Below are 24,640 nucleotides of genomic sequence, written 5' to 3'. Positions count from 1 at the left end.
TATCACAATCAATAGCTGTCACTTTCCATGGGTTTATTTTTACAGAAATGCTAGTTTAGGTGTTTCCCAAATTAGTCTGCCTACTAGTTAAACAGACATTTCCAAATAGAAGTTATCTAACAAGAGAACAAAAAACCTGAGAATACTTATTACAGCTTTTGACAACTATGAGGGACCTTGAGTTTTTAGAAGGCCCACCAAGTGGCTTTGCCTGGCCTGCTGTCAGGAACGAGATGCTGCAACCAGTGCCAGTGCCCAACTGCAGGGCAGATGCCCAAGAACAAGCTGTGGTCCCAGCTTTGCACACCACTGGTCACCAGGCAGTGCCAGGGTGGTGCAATCTTCAAGCATTTTTCCTCTCAGTTTTGCTCCATAGCGGTGACGAGTTTCCTCTGGAGATATGCCCAGCCCTTCTGGGGAGTATACCTCTTGCAAAATAGGACATGAACTTGAGTTTCCTTGATTAAATCTTGTGGCATGCACACTTTGAGAGTTGCCCAGCAAATGCCTTCTGCACTTGACAGTGGGAATCCAAAGATAGCTCACACTGCTGCTGTCTGGGTAAACTGTTTTTCCTTCTGGTGCCTATAAAATAGCTGGAAAAACTTCCTGGGGGAGAAAAATTTCTGGTAACTCTAAAGCTAGCTGAATTCCCCAAGTCATTACACTTGGTTAGTGTCTTTCACAACACTGCTAAGCTCTAGGTAATGGTATGCATAACCCCAAGAAGCAGAAACAGAAAGACAGGAAATTATGGCTGAAGTAGTGTTTTTCTTAGGGCGTTTGTGCCTGCACTGTTGGAGCAGCCAGTGCCAGGTATTGTGAAACACAGTGAGAAACCCCTTTTCAGCTAAGCTGCTGTTTAAAATTCAGCCAGATTATAGTGAGATATGAAAATCTCCAGAAGAGGCAGGAAGCTGCTTCAAGAAGTGTCACTTGCCTCTCTGGGAGTCTCGTGTACACCCAGGTCATAGTCCCTGCGAACCTGACAGCTGCAGCATCACAGGGAGGTTCCCTCACTGGTGTAAGGAAAGGTCAGTTGATGCTTAAATCAATCATGATGTGCTCTTTGAGCTTTTAAGGGTTTACATTGTCTTCATAACTGTGATTTTCAAGATACTTCATGTATTTCAAATGAAATAGTATCTCTTTATCAAGTCACCTTACCATCAGGGCTGTTGCTCTCCATATGCCAGTGGGTGCTTCTTTGGTCATCTCTGTCTGTCTTATTATCCCCTCTTAAAAAAGACTCAATGTGCATGGCAATTCATTAAGAACACAAGTCTAATTGTCAGTCCTCATTACTGCAAGTATGCAATTGTCTTGTTTCAGGGCACACAGAAGCTCTGACAAGCCCCTTGCTCATGCTGATAACTGATGCACACAGTGGGGTGTTCAAGACAGCCTGAAGTCAGGCTGAGCCACCTGCCATCAGTTTTCCTGAGGTATATAAAGCACAGTAGAGCAATATTTGCTGAAAAACCATGGTAAGGGCTTGATGGGTTACTGATCTTCCATTCTTCCCCAGCCTGATTTCTTCTCAAAGCCTCTCCCCACCAGAAACTTTGCAGTATAAGTGAACAGCCAGCCAAATTTCTGCTTTCTGCAGATTATTCAGGGCAGGGAACAGCCATTGCTTTGGAGAACAAGGAGGAAGAAAGGAGCAGCAGCAAGAGCAGCCCTTAAGCCTTCATATGGGGTGAAAAAATCCAAAGCAGTTTTTGGGCAGCCACATGAAAGGATCAGAAGCAAGGACAGCAAATAGCTCCCAAGGATATAGTGACAAACACAAGCTTGCAGCCTTAAATGCTTCCCAGTTACAAGTGGCTTCTTCTAAAGTTTGAGAGAGGAATGGTGGAGTCTTCTGGTACTGTTTGGCTCCAATCGTTTTTTTTTTTTAATTTTGATGCAGCAGCCAAAACAGAGGAACCTTGTGTGGCCCAAGGAGCTGTGCAGACAAATACCTGACATCCAGCTTAGGGAGCGCCATAAGGAACAGATCAAGCCTCGCTCACGCGTGTTGTTCATTTACACCTTGCATCACACACAGTCCAGTGCCTTCATCTCAGCTTTGTACTAAATCTAGACAATGAGCCTGATTCACTACTGCATTCCTTTATTTTTACCTCAGGATAATTCCGTGTAAATCAGAGTACAGACTGGACTAACCCAGTGGTTTTTGTGCCAAAGAAATCAACACTACAAGCCTTTGAGCTTCCTGACCTGCTGTTTTGCTTTAGCCCTCACTTTGGGGTTTTTTATCCTACTTGGGGATCTTGATGGATTCATATTTGTTGTAGGCTCCTCTGTTGTCTCAAGAGAGCCAGTTAGGTGCTAGAAATAAATACTGAATGACAGATTTTTCATAGCATGGGAAGAGCAAAACAAAACAGCTGTCTCCATAAACCTGAAGGAGCAGGAACTAGACTGCTCTTTAAAAATAAACTTGGTATTGGAGATGATGACTGTGATAAAGTTATAGCCAAAAAATGGTGAATATTTAGGATGCTCAAAAATATTCTTATGTTAGTGGTTTGCAAATGTGGGTACAATGTATTCAAGCTTTATTTTCTTTAGCGTGTTCTTTGGCTTAAAGTGAAGTTCAACATTCAAAATGACCATGTAATAATGGAACTGTTTCAGTTCATCTGTTGTTTTTCTGTCTTCAGTCAGATCCACAGCCTCTAGTGCCAAAAATAAGTTTTTACTGATGTTTACTTCTGCTAGCCTGAAAGAACCAAGACAGTGGAGAAACTGAGGATTCAGTTACACAAATGCAAGTTCACTAAATTTACCTGTTTAAACTCATTAAGGCAGTGGAGTACCATGAATATTGCTGAGATTCTAATTTGATCTGCAGAATAATGTGTGATGAAGGCACAGTGCTGAAAAACCTCACACACACAAAACAGACTTTTGTTTTTGGTAATTTAACTCTTATGAAACAATATTTGCTCATAATACACGTATATGTTATATGGAATTACAAGAATATTGTTTGCCAGTGCTGCTGTGTATGCATCAGCAAATGACAACTTTGCTCACCTTCTTCATTAACTGCTGTATGTGACCGTAGCAAAAGGCAGCAACAGCTTATGGGGTCTGCTTGGAGGGCCACATCCCAAAGCACATCCCAAAGCACATCTTTGTGCAACACACAGTTTTGACCATTTGCATACTGGGTATGTTAGCTCCACATTGGGTAAGATCTTGGAAGGCTTGATTTACAGCTCTGACATTGCATTTCCCAGGAACTTGCAAAAATATTTCCTAGTTTTTATGTGTGAGAGTGTCCACTTTGGTCATCACTCAGCTGCAGAGTACAATGAGGCCCAAATCCAGAGGTTAAGCTTAGCTTAAACTGCTGTAATCAACTAATTTGTGTGTCTAAACCATTTATTCCTGTCTTTGCTCAATTTTCGGGACAACACAGGGATGGGACACAGGTACACAAATCTTTCAGCAGGGAGGTGCTTGATTTGGAAGTTATGACAGAATGTGAAACCAGATTAGTTTCACATAATATCCAGTCTCCCTACTGGTATTTTCTATGACTGCATTTATCAGGGAAGCTGCAGAAGCAGGAAAGCTGCTTGACAGGAACTTTGAAGCAGAGCTGAAGTCCAAGGTATTCTCAATGCCATAGCTACTACAAGACCTGAATGCCTGTTTTACTCTGTATTCCACAGGTATCTCTGCTTTCTCTCATGTGCAAGACCCAGCTATAATGGAACTTCGAGAAAAGTGACAGGGATACTATATACCCCGCAGTAATTCCTACGTGCACTTCCATTGAAATAATTAAGGTATGCACAAATCTTTTTGTATTACATTTCACAAAATATGTTGAAATTGTTCATTCAAGCACTCAAAAACTGGGATAGTCAAGAATTGATATTGCAACATTAATGCAGCCTTTTGGTTTGGTTGTTGTTTGTTTTTTTTTTTTTGCTTATGCTTGATTCAGTTAAATAATAATTGCATTATCCTGTGCTGCTTCATCCACTGGATGCTCCGTGGCTAGTCAGGATATTTAGATCCCTTTTTACATCCCAGATGTTTTGTAGTGCACATTATTCAAATACTGCCAGAATCTGGAAGTTAATTGACTTGTGTACATTTCCGTGGTGGTATCGCCATTGTATCTGAATACTTCTCAAAATCAATTACTTCACCTTTGCATCAATGCTGCAACAGCCAATCATACTACCAACCCTCTTCTACAGCTAAGTAGAGACGATAGCTACTCAGCTTCCACAGGACTCTGATGAGTATTTGCAGTTTGACATTTCTGAACTGCATAAATTAGTGAGACACGGGCAAAGCTGTAGTCACACCAGAGTCTGCAAAAGATCCAGACACAATGCAGATTGCACAACACTGAATATCAAGCCTTTACTAAAAAGAAGGGAGGAAGCAAGAACTTCTCAGTGAAATATGTGTCAGATTGTTAATTTTACAGTATTTCTAAGCTTCAGAGACATGACCCAGGTGGGTCAGGATCTAAATAGTAACACTTTGAACTGCCTAATGTGATGAAAATCTTACGCAGACCCTCTGCTCCGCCTCCTGTTTTGTATAGTGGTCTTGTGACCAGAATAGCCTTAATTAGCTCTTGAACATGTCCTGAAACAGCAGGTGGAATTTATTCCCATTGTTCTTTTGCATATTCCTTTTTCCCTAAGCACAAAAGGAAACACAGTGCTGTCTCGGAGGACCCCCCAGCTGGTATTACTTGTGGATGATCCCCCATCTATTTCAGTTGCTGATGAAAACATGCAGGTCATTGCTGACAAACACAGCTCTTACTCTGCTTTCTGGTCTGACTTTCTGGGTGAAGTCTCTTTGCACTGCTCTGGCTGAGAGTGTATCACTGCCTGGGGTGCAGCCAATTAGACAGCACATCTGTGCAGTCCAGGGGCTGCCTGGTTTGCAGCACTGTCACTATTATATCGTGTCCAAACTATTTGTGAATGGGAACTGATGGTCATGCTTTCAGCAATTAAATGCCTTTTCTGAAGCCACATGCAATAGCTAGATTTTCAAATGTCCAGAGGCTATTTAAGAATTTTAGTATAAATGTGACTTTATAAATGCATGAGTCTCTTCCTATCAAAGAGATGTCTGACTTTTCAAATAATGTTACCACTAAACTGTAGCAGGCAGGATGCACATAAATTAGCTACCATAAATGATAACATTTGAAATGTTATGAGGCTTGTTAGATCATCTTCTCCTGCCAGTCTCTAAATATTTCATATAACCTTTTCTCCAATGTGATGCCTTACTACCATTCATGAGAGCATTAGTACACTAACCAAGCATCAGCATTAATCAGAGATATTCAATCCTACTCTGAACATGTCTAGATGACAGAGGAGCCAAGATGCTGGCATGTATATGTACTTTACTTGTAAAAGTGTCATTACTTGTAGATCTTACACTGCAATGGGAGAGGAATTATAAGAAAATTATTTTATAACAGGTGAAGTTTACTAGATCTGAGCAAAACAAACTAATGGCTGTTAAACTGAGCTACACACCTCCCTTAAGCAATGGAGCTTCTGCTTTCTGGCAGCTCACATCACTGGGGTGTTTTCAAAGATCATCTTATATATCTATTTTCTGCTCTTTTGCCTTTGTGACCTGGCATGGATGATACAGATTTTGAGAGAGATTTGAGACTTGCTGACTGGGAATGGAGGCAGGATTTTTATCAGATTTCCCTGCAAGCCCCAGACTTACCCTCCTAACCGAGACATTTCTCAGGCACCTACAACTTGGCCAATAGAGAAGGGACTGTATTATTTTTAACTGAACTGCTGTGGATATAATAATGTCTGCAGTAAATTAAATGAGAAGGAAGGACACCTGTGTTACCCCCTTGCTCACTGCAGGGCAGTGTGTGGAGGTAAGCACAGGCACAGGGGAACGTTTACGGTGCTGGAACAAAGAGAGGGTTGACCCCTGACATCATTTAAAGCTACTTGATGCCAAGGACTTCCTCACTTTTTACGGATATTGAAACAAATAAGTCATGGAAATGATGACTGACCCCAGCCATATGGGAGCAGAGAGATTAGCTGCTAATATGGAAAGTTACCTGGCCAGCTTTGAGATCAGTCACGAGGGAAGGGGGAGTTCAGAGGGAGGGCTGCCGAAATCGTGAGGTAATGTGGTGAGGAGGAGCTGGAGCTCGGGATGGCTGGAAGAGAAGAGGAAAAGGTTTTTTCTCTGCTGAAGCCAAAAGCCTATGTCATAATGTGGCTGAGTGACAGAGCTGGGTTTTCTAGGACATGCTTGATATTATGGGAATAACAAGCATGAGGAAGTTACTGTGAAGTGCATGGGAGGAAAAGCAGTAAATCAAGGACCAGCACAAGGCTGGAAAACCACTGCCCAGTCCTTAGCAAAATATAAGCAAAAACAAGGAGTTGGGGAACAGGAAAAAGTCCACAGGAGCTTGCTTGCCAGAGACTGAAAGTTGGAGAGAGGGAACACGGAGCAGTGTGGTGCAGGGACACCTCTCGGAGGCTCTTCTGGGAGAGACCGAGCTAAAGGGCAACATTGAGCCAATTAAAATTGAAGACTAGATAAATAATAATAAAAAAATATTTGTTGGAATTTTATTGCATGGGTTAATTAGGTGATACTAGTGTTTATTTAAATGCAAGTCGCACTGAAAAGTTTTCAGGTGCCATCGCAGCACTGAGGGAGACTGAGACAGTCTTACTAAAGATTATTTTGGTCTGGAATTTCTACCTCTTCTGGGCATAAGATTTAAACCTTCTCTGAAACTGTTTAAATCTATTACAAAGCTGAGTTGTATAGAACTTAATAAACAACAAGAAAAGGGCATGTTTTAAAACAAATTATGGATGTTTTATTGTAATGAGAGTCAGCTGGTCTGTATCTGAAATATGTAGACTTTCAATTTAGCAAATGACCATTGATATGAATTGCCTTGGATAAGACTGAAATACAGTTGCTGGAAGAGCAAGGATTTTGAGATCCATAGAACTGGAAAGGCAATAAAAACTGAGAGAAAGAAAAAATAAAAAGTAAGGCTGAAGTCAGTTTTTTACCTTTCTCATTTGAGATAATAATGATGGAAACCTGCTAAACCTGACCTGAGAATAATATTCAGTGTGAGGAGATGTTTCTTGCTGAAAGTGAGTAAAGGAAACATGCACATACTGGTGAAGGGTTGTGGCACATGGACTCAAATCCAGGAAATGAGGAATTAGCATGGAGCTATTCACGTGGAAGTTCAGAAAGCATATTGTGTGGAATAATATACTGCAAGAGGTCATTCCTGCACTTGTTATGAATTATTTTAAGACATAAAGAGACCATGTCTACATTTCTGTCTGTCTACCCATAGTGGAACTTCTAGTGAAATCAGATATCAGGTTTTTATAGTCAGATTAAATGGAAGTTGAATTTCCTCTCCAAAATATAATTAATATTATGATTTTTTTTCTCTCTAGAATGAATCTTTGTCTTAGGATTATTTGAAAGTGACTGTGTGGTTCACTGTGCAGCAAACTGTTTAGGTCCTGTAAATTAGATCCATAGAGGAAGTAGATAAAGGACAAAAGTGGAACTAAGACATTAAAGCTCTTCCTCTCAATTTTTTCTTGTTTTTTGCTATTCAGCCCTGACAATTCATGGGCTCTTGGATAATTTTCTTTCTGTACACTGACTTACACAATTAGCATACAATGTCTGTATTAGGTTAGCTTAAGTTTTTGGTAATTAGGAAAATCTGTCATTCTTAGAGCTGCCTTTAGCTTCCATTCTTGTCTCTGACTGGTGGCTGAAATTTCTTTCAGTGTCATAAAGTTTAGGGTTGTAAAATTCATATTGTAACTTTAACAGCCACATCTGTTTTAAACATTTTTGTTTTAAGAACTCAATGTGAATTTAATGACAAGGCAATAAAAGTAGAAGTTGAAGGAAATTATCACAGATTTGCAAAGCTGTAAGATATGTTTCTGCACTTCTGTGGGCCATCAAATTACAAAGAAACAACCCAATTGCATTTATTGTAGCAATTCTGCTCTTAAAGCATTTCATAGTTTAATCTATTAGCAAGAATTAACATTTCATTTACATGAGTATTAATAATGACAATTATACCCAGGTGCAGGTTATTGCCATTAGCACACAGACACCCACACCATGTTCAGCAAAAAAATAATTCTCTACAGTGCTGCCACTGTGTTTGACAGTGGTAAAAGATAAATGATCAACATATTTTGTGTGCCACCAAATAAATCTACAGAACCAAGAATGTAGGGGGGAAAAAATTACTTTTGCCTTCAGTATCTTGCTACAGATCCAAGCTTTTGGATGGTGTAAGTCAAGATGAAGTGGCTGCTCATCACTATTCAGACCCCACCTGTAGAGCAGAACCACAGAAGTACTGAAGGTGGAAGGGATCTCTGGTGATTGTTTAGTCTCAGCCCCCTCCTTGAAACAGGATCAGGCAGAGCAGGTTGCTCAAGGCCATGTCCAGGCAGGCTGTGAGTACCTCCACAACCCCTCTGGGCGACCTGGTGTTGTGTCTGACCGTTCTCACCATAAAAATGATTTTTCATATGTTTAAATGGAATTCCTTGTATTTGATTCTGTGGCCATTGCCTCTTGTCCTGCCACTGGATACCTCTGAGCCATCTTCTCATCTGCCTCCCATCAGATATTTGTACCTATTAATAAGGTCCCCCAGGAGGGTTCTCTTTTCCAGGCTGAACAGTCCCAGGCCTAAGCCTCTCTTCGTATGTCAGATGTTCAGTGCCTGAATCATCTTTCTTTCCATTTGCTTGGAGTTGCTCCAATATGTCCCTGTCTCCAGTGTACTGGGGAGCCCAGAAACTTTTAATAACAACCCATCAGAAATGACAAACTTAATCTGATGTTTAGTACCTCTTAACACTAGATCTCCTGGTCCTTATCTGCCTCTCCTTCTGGCCCTTTTTTGCCTGATCTCTGTCTCTGCCCATAAATGGAGACCAAATGGAAAGCTGTAAAAATCTGTCCTACAAATCCCTTAACGTTGCATGTAATGTTTATCAAATCAGAGTCACATAAACATTTATGTAAATCAATTAGGAGTGAGCAGCCAGGGTTCAGGATTGCTTTCAGTATCACTTTCCTACCTAAAACCCTTCTAGGCAGACCTGGTTAACCCAGTCAAGATGTTACAAGCCGTCTCAGTGCCATCTTTTATATATGTTTGGAAAACTCATTATGGCAGAGGAAAGGAAGGGGGTTTAAAGAAGAAATTCAATGACTAGAAACATTTCAGCAGCTTCTCCTGCCAAATAAAATTGCTACCGTGGCCTGACTCTGGGCATCTGGTTGTGGCTCCGTTGTTATGGCTGTTGGTTTGGAGAACTGTCAGTCTTCTACAGTATTTCATTAAGCCATTACAAAGAACTGTATTAGGTAAGATTTTGCAAAGAAACACAGGTTGTTTCTCACTGAAGACTATTTCAGATAAAGTGATTTACTAAGTATTTACGAGTGAGTTGCTACTTCTGGCTCTCAGAAGTCACCACCAGAGCAATAGTTTCAAAGTTTGTTGAAAACAGTTCCACTCAAAACATATTAAATTGCTTTGTACAGTAGATCAAAGATAATCAAAATAGTAGCACTGCAGGTTTAAAACTTAATTTGATTCTTTGAGAGGCAACACTGAGCTTAAAGAAATTTCTGTTACACCAGTAAGTTACCATAATACAGGTTTAGCATGCTCAGAGCTGTGGTGTTTTCTTGCTCTGTCATTTTGAGATTGTCATCTTCAATTCCTAGATATGCCATGGAGCAAATGCGTAAGGAATGCATATTTCGTCAGTGCTTTTTAATTGCTGAACGTACCTGATGTACAGACAGGCAGGGTATGGCTTTCCAGTGGCAAACTGACACACCTTTGTGTAATCTGTCTGTTTTGTCTGCAAAATTCCATGGATTAAGTTAAAAGCATCTGCTGCAGATTTGATCCTGGTAGCTCTGCTTGGATACAAAAAGGTACTAATAACTTGCCAAAATTTATGGATCCCAACACTGTGCTGTGTGACAGACTCTCTGAAGTCTTGAGCTGATTAAAAAGCTTTCAAAATTGATTTTTAAAAAAAATATATTACAGATTTGACTTCTGTGTGATAATTTATCTCATCTGTGTAAGTTCACTGATGGCACACAAAGCAGGTAGCTACTTCTAATGCAAGAGTGCACCACATTTGTCACCTGTGTGCACAGATTCCTCTTCTGCTTGTGCGATAATAAATAAGCACATCTCACACAGGAACTTCACATGCTCACCATTTACTTTCTCTGTTATGTTTGGAAGATCTGGATTGGTAGACACTAAAAGAGCACAACCTATAATAGAAAATATTATCCCTATCCAACAACAACCTTAGTCTTTATTTTCTATGAAATCACAGGTCAAAAGCTGCACAATAGTGGGTCAGCTGAATCGCAGGAGAAAAATGTAGGACAATCAACTAAATTTGTGCAAGATACTGGAGCTACTCCATCTCTCAAGAAAAGTGTCCTGAGATCACAGTGGAGACAGTAATTTAGTTATATGGCTATATAGAAATACATAATTTTGTCATTCATAATGCAGCAGTGTCATGTTTAATAAAACTGAGAGCACATAAAGTACTTTTGCCTGGTTAATGTGCTGTTCTTCAGTGTTTGCCATTAAAAAATAAAAGATGTACAGAAAACTTTTATTTTTTTTTTCCAACTCTTTTTAGCACTGTTTTCTATCCTCAAGAAGCCTGGGATGATACCTGCTGCATTTTAGGTTTGAGAAAATGAAAATGTGAATGCTGATCTTTGATTTTAATGGAGTCTGGTGCATTCAAAATAATTTTTTTTTTTTTTATTTGGTTGTAAAACAAATACCCCAAAGGCCACTCTTTCCTTCACTGTCACTCTCATTTCCTTCCTGACTTCAATAGGGTTTATTACAGTTTGAAACTTAAAAATTTAAAACAAAAAATTCAGTCAGAAAATTGCAGAAGGAAAAGAAAGACTTTAACATTTGTCCCATTTTCACCAGTGGCAGCAGGTTTCATGCAGTATTAATGAGGGAAAAAATTTGGATCTAAAAATGTAATTTGGTTTCCTATTTCTCTTTTCTGTCACATCCACTGAAGACACAGACTAACAATACGTCTTTGCTTGCTTAATGCTATTGCTAATTGCCCAGATGGGACTGTGAGAGACCATTAAGTGTCTATTGATTGTAATCAGCTTGCCCATGACAGATGAAGTTGGCTCTGGTAGGTTTTTTTCTCTTTTTTTTTTTTTTTGTACCCTGTCTGGTGCTGTAAACTGAGGTCTTTATGCTCTTGCTGACAGTGACTTTCCTACATTGATTCTCATACCTTTTTCCAACTTTCCAGGTTATTTTTTTTTCTTTATTCAGACAGTGGAGTCTGCTGGATGGCAAGTGCTGACCTGGTGCATCTAACCCTGTGACTATTTAACTCCTGAGCATTCATGCTGTACCCCCAAGGAAGGGTAAAAGGTCTGTTCAGCCTCCCTCTAGTTGGAAAACTAAATCTCTGGGCAGTGTTTAGTACATTGTCCAACAGCAAAAGAAATTGCTGTGTTATAAATAAAAGCTGTCTAGAAATGAAGTGGAAGAAGGAGCTGGGGAAATGTGTGGATTCAAGAGCATAGGAGGTGGTAGGGTTGAGTGGAAAATGAGAAACACTGTAGGAAGAACAGATGGAGGGAAAAAATGAAGAGAAAAGTATCCTCTGGAAATGAAAACAAAGGCAGTGACCAAACTGTCTGAAATAGAAAAGGAAGTTGAGAGTTATAAAATGGGTAAAAATAGGTGTGATTATGGAGATGAGGAAAGAGGTAGTGCTTCGCTGCAGCCCCTGTGCCTCCTTTGGCAGCTGATCAGGCTCCTGCCACTGTCACTGGTTGCACTGGGACTGTGCAAGTGAAGGGAGGGCTGGAGCACACATGAAACAAGGCTCCCTGGTCTGCAATGTGATAATTGTGGCATCTGCAGGAAATGCTGCCCTATAATGACAGGTCAGAGAAATCACTATAACTGGCAAACGTGTCACCCTGATCCCTCAGGCTATGACCTCTGTCAGTCAACTGACATCAGGTTTTGTTGCTTCCCCCTGCTCAGTGCTGTTTCTTTTCCTTTTGGTCTGTTCAAATCCTAGGTTGGTGATCCTGAACGTGGCTCATATAAACCATATAAAGCTCATCCTTTTATGGTGATTTCCTCAAGAGATACAACGGGCTGCCCTGTAGTCCCCTTGTTTTCAATGCAGTTGAAAAACTGTTGTAACACATTGAGCTGCAATATCAGGTTTCACCCAGGTCCGGGGGCCTGCACGGGCTCTCATGAGATACCTCATTGATTGAAAGCACTTACAGTGACCTACTGGACTCCGTGTAATATAAGGTCTGTCTGTGTTGAGGAAATGTTCCATCTGTGTGCCCTGTCTTGTGGATGTCTCATCCGTGCCAAGGTCAATGCTGGCAGCTCAGTCTACAAAGCTGTTGCTCGAGGGTCTGGTTGTGCAGTGCTGTCCCTGGAGCTGTACAAGGAGTAGGCACAACCAGACACGTGTGGGTCTATGCAGAGAGCATGGAGCACATGTTCATCTCTTGCAGCCAAAGGGTAGGGAGAGTTGGAGGCAGGCCCCCATTGATACAGCTGAATTATTCAGATTTTGCTCTTAACTCAAGGACAATCCTTATCTTCCCAGTGGCAGTAACTTAGGGCTGAATTTGGCCTCAGGCGCTTGGCAAAGGAGAGTCCAGGATCTACCTTGGGTTGGAAATATGTTATGTAAAAATACGGGCCAATGTTCTGCAAGACTCCAGTGTGGCTGGGTGAGCCTCACTGTACACATCAGTCAAGTCTGAGCCATGAACCTGCTGGCTCCTGACAGAGGACACGTTTTCCAGTGCCAGACACATAAATAGTTCATTTAGGCTGCTCAGGAACCCAGTGTAAGGTTTGGGCTCTGCCTCCCGCACCGAACTAACCCACTGACCCCTCTCCTGAATGCGGCTGCTGCGATACCCAAGCTCAGATGCAAACCAAAGCTCTGTGCACAGCTCCTCAGCAACCCCCAGAGGGAAGGAGCATGTTCACCATCTGCCCTGCACAGGTGTGAGTCCCCGTGTGAGCGTCCCACACAACCTGGCAAACTCAGACACTGCCACCATTGTGCTGCTGGGCTGCCCCGCGCGGGCGGCAGCTGCGGGGACGCTGCCATCTGCCCCAGCAGAGCCACTGCAGCAGGGACAGCCAGGCCTTGGGCTTAGGCAGCAGCCATTCAAGAGCTGACGTGAGCTAATTTATGAGAAATTGCTTTTAGCAGGTGCTAACCTGTCTCGACCACGGATAATAGGATAGTTGCTATTGGGAATCAAACCAAAGAGCCATAAAACCTGACCATCATTACGCAGTTTGCTGGAGAGCGCAGCTGTTGCACTGTCATCATTCCTCTCTGTCGAAAACACACCAATTCCTGCTGAATTCTGGCCAACTAAATGCCAGGAATTAGAGCCACGCCATCACAGAGTAGCAATTGCCACTTCAATATTATTCAGTTCTCTGTGTGTGCGTGTTTGGCTGCTGCATTGCCACATGCTCTTGACACCTACTGCAAATCTCTGTTCTTTGCTCACCCCCTCTCTTCTATTTCTGCTAGAGTTAAAACAAGAAGTGAGTACTTTTCCCCCTTCAGTCTCACCATATATGTCACTGATAGGACTTTTTTAAACTTTGTCATTCAGCTCCTATAACAGCCTAAGTAATACTGTAGGGACATCTCTAATAACTGTATACAGGGTATTGTATTCCTTAGTTTGTCCAGTTGAGTAACTGCCTGGAGTAGCTTTGTGGTCTTGCACAACTGTTGCTTGGAAGGAAGGGAAAAGCCAGTTGGGGAATCAAAATATTTTTGGGGTGGCTTAGAGAAGAAACAGGTTAAAATCTACAGGTTGGGGCTTGATTTGAGATCATAAATTAAGTGTCTGGAGAGAATTTATATGCTCAGCATATTGAAATAATTTGAAAAAAAACACTGGCTATTGATGCTCCATTTTTTACCATTAAAATAAAATGACTGTCCTGCTTTTTGTGTTTAATGCATTTTAACTGCAAGACACTGGTGAAGAAAAAGGTGAGAATCAAAGCTATTAAACCTCATTTCTGGAGCTTTGGTAGTACTAGAGGGCTGGATCAGCAAGCTCAGTTCTCACCCTGGAAATCACCAGTCTGCATCAGGTAGCAGCAGGGAGCTGAGCCTGGAGAGGAGCTCACTCGGGCAGCAGCCTGCTCAGCCAGCAGTGAACTCTGCTTCTCAGTCTGGCATCTTTCACTAACACCAAGTTTGCTTTAAGGATGAAAAACACTGAAAGCCAGAATGTGGCTGAGAGTGAACATATGTTGGAAGTTCAGCTTTGGTAATACAATAAGCTTTCCAAGACTGGATTCTCTTTCTTCTCAATGTAAATAAATACTCATGATAGCCCCAGACATATTAATTTTCTTGCTATTCTCCCCCTTCATTATTGGAGGTGGTGTCCTGCACGTTATTGACGTGGGCTCATTTGTGAGCCTGTGCTCTTGTCCATATGTGCAAGTCACTTAATAAGATGAGAAGCAATGTGTAAAATAACAAGAGTGTTGATGTAAAGTTCTCAAATGGCCAGCACTGGGATTAATAGTTAATGGCCTATTGACACAGAATATTTATTGATGAGCAACACAGGGTTCCAGTAACACCAGTACAGGGTTGTTTTGGAAGGCTGCATCCTTTAAAAACAAACAAACAAACAAAAATCATAATTTAATTAGTGAAGTGTGTTTTATTGGTATTTGTTACAGATTCTCTTACTACAGTTGTGGGGAAGTGTTCACTTTGAAAGAAACAATTTGAGGTAAGGAAAGACTATCTAAAATCACAGGAGATTTTTTGAAAGGCCCTGTGAGATTGTTATGGCTAAACAGCTCTTTTAGAAATGCTTGATAAGATAATCATGAGGAAAATGAATTTTTTTTGCTTTAGGGTATAAATTGTTTTTTTAAAAAAAAAAATCTTTCCCATGCACAGCTGTCTGGTTAAGTATTCAAAATGCAAATGCATGTACATGTGAGCAAGTGTGATTTTCCCATCCTTGGAAATGCTGGTAAGGCAGAGCAGACCAACACCACCCGTGTCACCAGGGAGGGGAGCAGCCCTGGTCTAAGGTGGGCAGCTGTCAGATGGAGGACAGAACGGTAGAGGAAGAAGATAAACTCTTTCACTGCAGTTAGAAGAGTGTGCTGGCACCCTGACATGGGCAGGAATGCCAGTAGTGATATAAACCTGCCTGGATCTAGAAGCAAATATAACCTCATAGAGCCAGATGTGGAAGTGCTAACAGAAACACACCTACACGTAGACAGGTTTTATAAATCTGCAAGCATCTGTACCTACACCTACATGACAGTCTGTGTAAAACCATGATAAATGGCCATTTTTGCTGACAGGCAGAACAGCAGGTACCCATGCTCTGGCACATGTGTGCACAGACATGTTCCCTGTCATTTTAGACCAGCAAACACATGCACACACACATCTGTTGGTGGGCACTGGGCAAAACAGGTATCCATGAACTGACCTCTACATCTGGGCAAGTGAACTGAAAACTAGAAGCAGTAAGGCTGGGGCTTTTAATGAAGTGAATGAGAAATGAAAAGAGAGAGATTGAAAGTGCCTGGTGCTGTGATGCATAATTGATGAGACTCCAAGTAGGGCTTCAGTGTCTAATAAATTATTAAACACTGACTCATTAGGGAAAGATTTCATTATAGGATAATTTAATTAAACGACAGGCAAAAAGAGGAAAGAGCTTTGAGGGACTGAGTCCTGTTTTTTCCACTGTGACATGGATGATTTAAAGAGGAGCCAAGAAATGATCTTGGGGGTAGGAGAGTTGTTTACTGTGCATGAGAGGAGTGATTCTCAGCTTGCTCTATGTATATGTTTTTATTTGCCTGTTGCAAAGTAGATGTGGGCTTTTGTTGTTCTGGTTTACAGGCATTTTGCAGACACTATTCCCTGGTGTAAAAGACTGCTCCTGATGCAGGGCAGCTGAGAACTGGCCCTGGCAATGCTGTCCCAACTGGTGACAGAAATGAGCTTAGTGCTCATGGTCCCTGGAAGGTGCAGGGCTGGAGCTGCAGTTGAGGCCAGGCTTTGCTCCCAGGGACTCCAGCTGGGCCAGGACTGGGATGGCCATGGTTAATCCCTCAGCAGCCACTGTCAGACACCCTGCTCTGGGGGACGGGACAGCATGAGAGGACATCCAATCTGTTTTCAATCTTGATCAGGCCAGAGGCCTTGAGCTCAGCCAGATCTCCATACAGGACAGGGCAGAGGTGCTACCACCAGTGCCATGGACTACCCTGCCCTGGGCACCTGCCTGTTCTCTTTCAGAGGAAATAAAGTCCCTCTTAATATCACTGTACAAGCATATACAGAAGGCAGTGTACAAGACAAAGACCACTCATGGTGTAGCTCATGGGTGGATGGTGTCACCAGCCTGGAGAAGAGGAGCAGAAGGAAGACGCAGGTCAACACTTCTTAGCAGCTCAGATGTGTTTGGATCTAAGGGCCTTTTTAAAAAAATCCCCATTTAAAGAGAATGAAGAGACCATATAGATGCCTAAAGACAGATTAAAGGGATAATGACTCCTCTAGCAAATATCTGGCAGCAGCAAGAGGGGTGTCCAAGGTAGGGCCAGTTTGTGCAGCCACAGCTCCCTTTGGTTCCTGCCTTGTCTGGCCTGTGTGAAGGGGAGAGTTCCCAAAACCACCCTGCAAAAAGCAGGGGCAGGGGAAAGAGACTGAGTGTTTGCCATCTTCCCAAGATTGGATGGGAGATGCATTTTCATTTTACATTTTCATCATCAGGACAGAAATTCACACAAAGGGTTGCTTTTTTCTTCTCTTTTCCTACAGAGTGTTTTTTTACCCAGATGAGTTTATTGCTCCATCCCACTTAGGTTGGGACAATGGAAGGGGCAGCTGGAAGAAAGGAGACAGGGTGGTCAGGTCAAGGAGAGTCACAGGACAGCAGCAACAGTGAGCAACCCAGAGGGATTTCCTTCTGCATCTCTTCTGGTGAAGGTTGGTGAACTCACTAAGTTCTTTCCCCTCCTCTATTTGCTTCAACTATGTCTGAAACAAACTCATATACAGACTTGTTGGGTTATTTGATTGTTTTGCTTGGGGCTCTGAGTGGGATGGTTGCCCAGCTGCTGTCTCTACACAAGGAGGTTTTCAAGATGGAACAGACAAGGTCAGGTGCATCCAAACTGATAAATAAAACAAGAACTTGCAAAATGACAAGCATAGCAGAAGCAGAAAATCCTCATTTCCAAGCAGCTACATTCAGTATCTGTTTTACTGTGGAAAGATGCTTGCAGCTGTCTAACATTTGCTCAAGCCCTCAATTTTGGGCCCCATTTCAATTCCTTCAGACTTCCCTACAACCAGTGTATACCTGCAATCCAGGCTAAATTCAGGCTGAAGTTCTACAAAATCTCTGAGTTTATTGCAAAAACATTTTTTTTTACAATGCAAAGACAAAGAGCACATGAAAATTATCTTTCACTGAAGGAATCTGTTCATCTCTTCACAGGAAAAGCAAGAAGAGGGAAGGAATGATGAACACAAAGGTGATGAAAGCACATCAGGCTGTGTTAATAATAGTGTAGCCAGCAGGTTAGAGAAAATGTTGATTCCTCCTCTGCTCCTCAGCTGTTTGACCTCTCCTGGACTGAAATGCTGGTTCTGGGCTCCCCAGTTTAAGATACTAATTAACTGGAGGGAATCCAGTGAAGGGCCACTAAGATAGTCAGGAGGCTGGAGCAAGCAGCTGGGTGAGAGCTGCAACAGGCTACCAGAGATCTTAATTGCTTTTAATTGCAAGGCTCTTCATAAGGACTGTAACAGGTAATTTTATTCCTCCAAGGATATTTCTGGCTATCAGATTGTACTAAAATACTCAGCTGCATGTCATTCTTAACTGTACTGTAAGTAGGAAAAATACCATTGCCTTTTATAATGAGAAGAGAGTTCTTAATAAATTAAAATTGTACTTAAGTGCAGCCATTTACCAGCAGATTACCCACAGCTCCTCCCTATAAATGCTGATCTTTTGGGGAACTTGTTTACTAGTTGTGACAGAAAACCAGCAAATGGCTGAGATTTTACACTGGAATGCAACCCCGTGGTGAGTATGGTCAGAAATTTGGGAAGTCCCCCAGAAATGTCAACTTTTTTATTATTGTTCAGAAAAAACAGTCAAGAAAAAAAAAAATCACCTATAATTGCTTGAGAGAAAGGAAAACAGTCCAAAAAGGACTTGTGTGGGCTGTGGGAAGGGATTGTTCTGTCTGGGACCAACAGTGTCAGCTTTGGTTCAGAGTCTCATTAGATCCTGGCATAAAGCTGTGAATATACATGAAAGAAAAGACCTTTCCTAAGTCTCTTTTTGTAGAAAAAGCCAAAACAGGGCTATTTAAACTAAACAAACAAACAAACAGAAAACAAGCAAACAAAAGCCAAACAAACAGACAAAAGCAATATATGATAGAAAGTATGAATTGTTGGCTGTTTGGCTGAGCCTTCTCAGGTTAACGTGGAAGCTGCTGCTGCTCTGCTAGGACAGGGAGGCTCTAGAAAACTTGTGGCAGCCAGAAGGTCCATCAGATGGAATTGCTGGTTGGGCAGGATAGATGAAGTTCTGCAACCATATCTGGACCTCTTTCTCTGTTAAAAATTAAGGAACCTACTCTGGTAAGTCCCTTTAATTGGTGACCTGGGAAATGGAGCTGAGATGCTAAATTTCAACAGATAAGCAAGTAAAAGACAATTTTAAAAACCCAGCTCAGTGGAACAGGAACAGATAAAGCAGGTCACTAAAAATTTCAGGGAAATGTCCACACCACGTGGAGGTGATCTTTCCCAGAGCTGGTTTCTGCAAAGCCTTCAGAAACTTTTAGGGTGGAAGTCATGGTGGCTGAATAGTCCTTAACGTTATACTTCTTCTTTGTTATCATAATGGTTGTTTTGAAAGATCTGACTTGCTGTTTTTCAAAGGGATTGTCGACCTGATATGCAGAAAACCACCCCGAGGGGGAGGAAGAACCCTCTCCAGTGAAAGGCTCCCAGTTACAGCCCAGATCAGAGACAAGCCCCTTTTATTTTGTGGGTCTACCTTCTTTACAGACTGATGACTCAAAAGGATTTCAAACCTCTCTGTCTCTCCATTTCAGAGGTAAAACATTGGGCTTGCTCTCTTGCTGCGACCTCCAGGAAGTTTGGCACATTCCTTAAGTGAGATTGACCCCAAGTTCCTTTTTTCTGATGTTTTTGGATTAAGGCAGACTTGATGCTCACGTGGGCTACGATACAGTCAGCATTCCCCAACTGTGATGGTTTGTCATGGGTCAGCACAAGTAAAAGTCTGTTCAGCAGAAGGTCGCAGTGCTGCAGCACAGCTTCCTGCAGATTAGGACTGAAATGTGTTAAAGCAAGAGGAGGGGAGTGTGTCTGAGTAGGTTGAAATCCTGTGGTGCCACAGATCAGCCCTGATGTGCTGTGGTACTCAAATATACCCAGAAATGTGTTAATAACTGCAGGGAGTATCTGTTGGGTATTTCAGGCTGCCTCTCCCACTGCACAGCTTGCTCTTGTCCCTCACTGTGTTTCTGTGACACAGGCTGATGTTTCCGGAGTTGGTGAGGCCACTTAGACACATCTTCCATGACTCACCTCAGTTCTTCTCCAAATGCCAACCATAGCTTCGTTGTTAACTGAAACCAGACAGAGCTGGAAGTCTGGAATAAATGCAGCCTGGAGTGCAGCAGGAGGCACTGCTGGCTCAGTGAGGGAAGATTGGAGGTCGGAGAGCTCATCTCTTTAGAGATGAACCAGGTACATGGTGTGTGAGACCCCGAGAAAAATGTTTGTGGCACTGGACCAGAGTCAGACAGTAAGCTTAGTTCCCTGTCTCTTAAAGCTTCCCTGGGGAGTCCTTGATTCTGCCTAAATATGTGTATATGTAATGTTAAAGCATGGATAACTTCTGAGCATCCTGCACTGCAGCTAACATTAACTATGATTTCTACATGTTACTGCTGAATGTGGTTTTATCTCTGGGTACTTTGTTCTTTGCTTTTCCCTTTTTACAGTTGATTTAGAAGGCTGCAGGAGGATTCTGCATTTAACTTGTTTTCTGTCCATTGTTATTTCTGAGTTAAGAAACACAAAACAATTGCAGGAACAGGCCTTCATATCATCATAGTCAGACTTGGGAATAGATTATTTTACTGTTTATTTTTTAAATTTAGAGTACTTGGAGTGCTTACAACTTGTCTAAGCAGTGAGGAGTGCTGGACCCTTAGTAAAGAAATTCTTTCTTCATCCATCACTGGAATGACTGCTGTTTTGAAATGACTACATTAAAAGTGGGAAATTCTGAGTAAAACACTAATTTATGGTATGGTTTCATTCCCCCTCCAGTGTTGTCTCTTCTTCCTGAACCCTTCTAGCACCTCCCATCCCAAAAGCACTTCCAAAGTAGATACACTAGTGTTGGTTACCACAGAGTTATGTAGATCTCCTCTGGTCAGCACTGCATTGTGAAAGGTGAAACACTCCAAGAGCTCATTGATTATGGTGTTTGAAGTATGGTTGGCACAGGTACAGCAGCCTAATCTTGTCCCTGAGCAAGACCAAAAGCTCTGAGCAGCCCAAATTACCATTCTTACAAACTTGCTGAGGCTGCAGGCAGTAAGTGAAACAGAAGCTCTGCATTGGATGGCTGGAAGGATGGCATTTAAATGCTGGATGTGGCTGGATTGTGATTTAAATGCAGCATTAAGTGGAACCTTAAGCACCTCCTTGCTGTGACCAAAGTTAGAATTGGCTGCCCTTCCAGGAGTCCTTCCTTTGCAGGCATCATGGTGGCATCATCAGTAGCTTTCTTCTTGTGGGTAACCACATTTTAACCATTGCAAGGTGCTTTTTTGTGAGTTTCTTCAGACTTTTGATTTTTCTTTTAGATAAATTTCCAGGATAAGTCATATTTCATATGAAAAAGCAGCAAAAGAATGAGTGGAAGCAGTGGAGTGGAGTGGGAAGAAAGCTCTAAAACTCTAGGGAACTTTCAGTTACTTTTAACTGTCCTAAGAGGCATTATAAATAACTATGACAAGCCCTGGTTTTCACCCTCCATTAGGTATTCCAGTCCAGCTGTATTTATTGATGGTGATTCTCCAGCTAAGCAAAACTTCACCATTTGTAGCACTAGAGAAAGTCAGTGAAAGACTAAATGCAGAGTGGATGTTGGTAGACAGAGTACAGACCATAGCCAAGAAAGCTGCATTTCTGGCTCCAAATAATATTTTCCAACCCCCTCTGTAGTCAGAGACTTGCCAGATCCCCATTTAACTTCTTAAATTATTGTATGTAACACCTGAAATCAAATGTAGACATGACTTTGTCTTTAAACAGGGAGTCAGGTTTAAAATTATGGCACCTAAGAGCCAAGGGAAATTTTCTAGGTGCTAAATTTGGCTCTGGAGCTGCCATTTCCCAGCACAGCAGAATAGTTCACCCCAATCCAAGAGGTCACAAAGCAAAAGCATGAATGAAGGTGTTAATGTAAAACCCCAAATCCACAGGCTTCTTGATTTATGGAGTTGACTTTGCTTTCTAGGAACAAAGAAGGAGATTTGTTAGAGATGGAAAATTTGCTTTTGTGTTTGTCATGTCACAAGGCTTAGATGTGCCATTTGCTCCTGCCACTGGTAGTTCAGGACACGGCAGATGAGCTGTGTTTGTGGTGGTTCATGGAGCCTCCTGGCAGGACTGAAGGGGCAGGGAGCAAGAAGAGGGACTAATGGGGCTGTGCATATGTATATGTGCTAAAATAGGCAGTGAAAATAAATGGTGTGAAATGGTGTCATTGTTGACCTCCAGGACTAAGCTGCTCCTGTTCTCAGCCTCCTCCTCTGCTGCAGAGGTCCAGGAGGTATGTTTGTAGCTATGGCAGGTGTACCTGCAGTTATTGGGTTCTCCAGCTTGTGAAAAACCTCAGGTGTGAACTTACCACAAGGGATGAAGAGATAATGTCACAGTTCCTCTTCTTCCCATCTTAGCATTACTCATGTGCTGGGTGCTTTATGTTACCAGATGGGAAGAAGCTGTACCACTCCAAGGGCTCTCCCCATCATTCCTATTAAAACCATTGCAGTCTCTACCCCTAAAAGCCTTTACCTATTGAAAGGCTCTGCTCATCCTGAAATAAGAAAGAGAACTGGGAAAGCACAGAGTAGGTCGACAGGATATTTCAGCATGTCTGCTGTTGCACAGTGATGAGTCCCCCTGCACCTCCCTGGGTGGCACCACCATGCTGTGGAGCTGCTGTAACTGTGCTCTGACCTCAGCAATGAAGAAAAAAAAAAAAAAAAAAGTGGCAGAAAGAGTTTTCCTCCAATAGATCCTCCTCTGCCCTTGGTTTCCATAAGCTACAGCGGGTGACCACAGTGTGAAGGTAAACCTTGCGTTGACATGGAGAGTGATGAATAGTTTCTATCCTGAAATCCAATCTCTGAAATTGATTGCACCATCACAGTAAATCCATTACTGGAGCAACCCATTTTGCCAACACCACATTTCAATAATTTATTTTAGAATAAAAGGCTTTTTAAAGTATCAGATGAAATTAAGACCGGTTCTTTGATATCTGTAAATACTGGAAGCCCTGCTTCAGATGGAAGTGTCATAGATACTTCCTGAAAGCAAAATTATATTTAATATAGATAACAGGCTAGGAAAGAGGAAGGGCTAAGGGGAAGGGGAGGAATCTCATTAAATGTATGCACCTCCCTGTTGGGGAATGGCCAGTTCTGTGGTCTTAATGCAGGCAGAATTGCTCAATGGCTTATATTTTGAAAATCTGCTGAATAGTAATTACTGGGAACAGAAAAAGATGGAAATGAGACAGTGTACTTGATTTATGGGTCACTTTTATCTTCTTTTGACCATTTGCAGAACTAATACTCTCTTCTGGTTGATGAAATTATGGTTTTTAGAGCTTTGTACCTTTTCCTATAGGACTTGTTTAACCTGAGACAAAAAACCAATCTGAAAGGAGCAGCAGCACCATTGCCCTGCCTGTACATGCCTCCTGTCCTTGGTTGCAAACCCCACTGCAAAATGAATTCACAGGCTGCTCAAAATAGACTCTTGCTTTTGATGAAACTGTCCTTTTTTTAACAACTGGTCTCTGGTCATGGCATGACACGTGAGCCAAACATTGAGTTGATCACGAGGGCTATTCCCCCATGCTATGGCCACTCTGTGCTGTGTCCCTGCCCCAGGCAGGGCAGCACTGACCTGTTGTAAAGCAGCCAGGGCTGGTTTTAGGGCAGTTGGAAGTTTCTCTGTCCACTGTGTGATGCTCTGCAGCTCTCAGAGCACTGAGTAATGGGAGTTGGGTTTGGGAAGCTGAAAGGAGGGAAAATGCAAAGCAGGGCTATAGCCTCATATTTAATAAACATGTAACATTTTATCCTCCATCTTCTGCCTGTTTACAATACAAATAAAATGAGCTGCCCTTGGTGTGACATTCCTTACATTTTTACATCAGCTTAACCCTGGAAAAGCTTAATCCTGGTTTAATGGTCTTTTAATAGAAGTGGTCAGTAGTTTGGTAAATGTTTAAGTGACAGGTTGACAGACGTGGAGTTAACACTTTAATCCTGGCTGCAGGCCAAATGGCTACCAAACTGTTTTTTCTTTAAACCTGAGAGTGGGACATTTATTTCCAACTCAGCCTCAGGTTAGAAGTGGTGGCTTAGGCAGCAACGTTTGCTCTGAGTGTTTACAGGGGGAAAATGGCTGTTGCACTGAGTTATCAAGAGGTACCTTTGGGTGGTGTGAAGCATTTCAAACCCAAACCTTTGACAGACAATTTCCTTTTCTGCTGCAGCATGCAATAACATTATTACAGGTGTGTCTGAATGCTCTATAGAAAGATTGGCTTTCTCTTAAATCCTATAGACTTTCCCTGTGATTGCTGTAACATAGAATCATAGAATCCTTTAGATTGAAAAAGACCCTTAAGAACATCAAGTCCAGCTATAACCCCAGCACTGCTCAGTCCACCACTAAACCATGTTCCTAAGTGCCACATTTTCACCACCAAGAATTCCAGAAGCAAAATATGAGATGGACATTTCTCAGAATACACAGATACTTATAAATGTTGTAAATAACAGTGTCCCTGTGCACCTTGGATTAATTTATCACAAAATCAAGCTTGGGTTTAGAGCTGACATGTGATAAAATCTGGAGTATAGAGCTGATGCCCTTGTAATCCAGATGTGTCTACCTCCCTGGACTGTGCTGCCTCCTGAGCCAGCTCCTTCCCCAGCTCTGGCAGTGCACATCTGGTGTCTGTCCATCCCTCCCTGGTTGAGCTGGTGCAGAAAGAGCACAGCACTCCTTAGGGAGCTATGGAACAAAGTGAAACAGGAATTAAAGAGACTGATGCCTCAGGCCACCTGTGA

Source organism: Apus apus, chromosome 15 (assembly GCF_020740795.1).
Source record: "Apus apus isolate bApuApu2 chromosome 15, bApuApu2.pri.cur, whole genome shotgun sequence".
In the NCBI taxonomy this organism is placed as follows: domain Eukaryota; kingdom Metazoa; phylum Chordata; class Aves; order Apodiformes; family Apodidae; genus Apus; species Apus apus.
This window is presented reverse-complemented; position numbering follows the sequence as displayed.